Source organism: Anopheles merus, chromosome 2R (assembly GCF_017562075.2).
Source record: "Anopheles merus strain MAF chromosome 2R, AmerM5.1, whole genome shotgun sequence".
In the NCBI taxonomy this organism is placed as follows: domain Eukaryota; kingdom Metazoa; phylum Arthropoda; class Insecta; order Diptera; family Culicidae; genus Anopheles; species Anopheles merus.
The window spans coordinates 59,240,835-59,243,096 of record NC_054082.1 but is presented as its reverse complement, the minus strand read 5'-3'; positions in this window follow the sequence as shown (position 1 = coordinate 59,243,096).

Below are 2,262 nucleotides of genomic sequence, written 5' to 3'. Positions count from 1 at the left end.
TTGACCTCAATTCTTGAGTAATCGATCTCCGCTCGATGAATTTGAATTTTACTTTTTAATTTTACGAAACACTGAATTCCAAAAAAATGCAGCATTTTTTTATAGTATTCAAGGTTAGAGTAATATTTATTAGCCCCTTATTAAACTACCATCGTTGCTTTACAGGGAGGCGAGAGAAAACAGTTTCATGAATGAGAATACAAAGCATGAAACATGAAACAAACACTCTCTCTTTGAATACGGCCGCTATTCACTGGTGTTTTGAGGGGTAGTATTTTTTATGACAGAAATAAAAGTTTTTACAGTTTTTAAATTGTTTTACGAGGCTATTAATAGTTGCTCGACTGATTATAGTGTAAAGAAAAAGAGAGAATTAAGGTGTGTAAGAATTCATTTGACATACTGAAAACGCAGTTATAATGGATTGTGAAATGTTTTTGTCACACACATTGCAAACACATGATATGGTTTTTTGTATAATTATGTAAGCAAACAAAATATTACATGGTACTTGTTTACATAGAGCATAATATTGAGTAGTCTTGTTACACACTGAATATTACACGCTAGACGCATCTCTTCTTTCAAGATTACTAAACATCGATTTCCATCCGTAACGTCCACCTGTAGCTAGGACGGATGTTCTTATTTTCGGATGCGTGTTGTAGTAATCGCAAGTGGCCTATAAAGGTTGGTAAGACCACGCAGGTCGAAAAAGGAAGAAAATAACAGATACAAGAAACCAATAATGCGTTATAAAATAATGCATACCACTTAAAAAAATATTTAAGATAGATCTGAAGGCAAACAACTCGTTAGAATAAGGGTTGAAACTACCAATTATGTGACGAAAGGTTTCATTTTTAAATCTGAAATTGATGGGTTGAATTATGCAATATAATGATTACTTTTGTTAAGGGCATAGAATTAGAAACGTACATGGGTGGAATATTGCTATAGGAGGTATAGAGCGTATTGGTCTATTTCCTAAAGCGAACCTTGAATTTTATTTCAATCTGTTGCTTAATCATAGATCGTTCGTCCTGAAAAAAGTGTAAGTGATAGCTAGTGCTGCGACTTTTATGCATGTGACGAATAGTTTAATTATCATTATAACTGCAAAAAGTGTGGGCAAATTTTTAAATACAGTAGTTGCTGATAAATCTTGTAATTTTTGGCAGTGTGCATCAATTTTTTATTAGTGAATAATAATAATTTTGCTATAAATTAACCATTTTAAAATCTGCACGAATTTTTTTTTAAATTGACAAGACATGATTCCTTAAAGTTGTAAAAAATCTCTCGGTTCTCAATTTTAGGAAAAAGTATTTGCTCTTATGATTAAAATTGTAGAGTTTATAAATAATCAGATCGTCGTTATGAAAACATTGATCTTGAATAAATTTGAAAAAATAAATAACTATAACTGTTTGTATATTACAGTACAACATCTTAAAGAAAATCCGATCTCCTTGTTTTAATTAACAAAGTACTGCTGAAATTGAATAAATTTTTATTGCAATATTTATAACTGGATGGATAAACCTACTGAATAGATTCCATTAAAGATAACATAACAATTAAAATATTTAAATTAATATTAAAATATAAAGAATATTTTTAAATACAATAACAAGTTTACACCGCAAAACTCAGCTAAAGACTTCTTCTTGTGTTTAGACTATCTTCTCTCAACTAATTCTCTTACAATCAATGTTAAAAAATGGTTTATTTTTATGGCATCAGTTTATGCCCGCGACATCACGACTGCATTTTGCGACTAGATAAATGCATTTCAACTGGTTCTCTGGCGAGAGAATGCCTCAAAGAAAGAGAAAATATATGCTTTGAATCACGTTGCCATTGTGGATAGTTTCTCGAGAGTTTCTTTTATCGTTAAATACCAGAAGTTACAATACTTTCTCTCTGTCTGATGCTATGTATCAAGATTCAGTAAAAACGAACACACCGGTGCTCGAAAAACGATCTTTGTAAACATCCAATCCTCTCGTTGGTGAGTGGGATAACGAGCAACAATTCCTAGTTCCTATGAAATGTTCTGTGAGCTAGGCCAGTTACCGTCATTCAGTATCTCAAGGTCTATATCGGATGCAAAAAAAATGAGTGTGAAAGGGATATGCGAAGTTGGTCGGCGAGCAACCAACAAGCAATTGCGATTAAATTTGTCGTGTTGGTCACTGTGACCACAATCTCTATTCATCATACGTTTTACTGTCGCGAAACCGTCAAGTAGTATGTGCA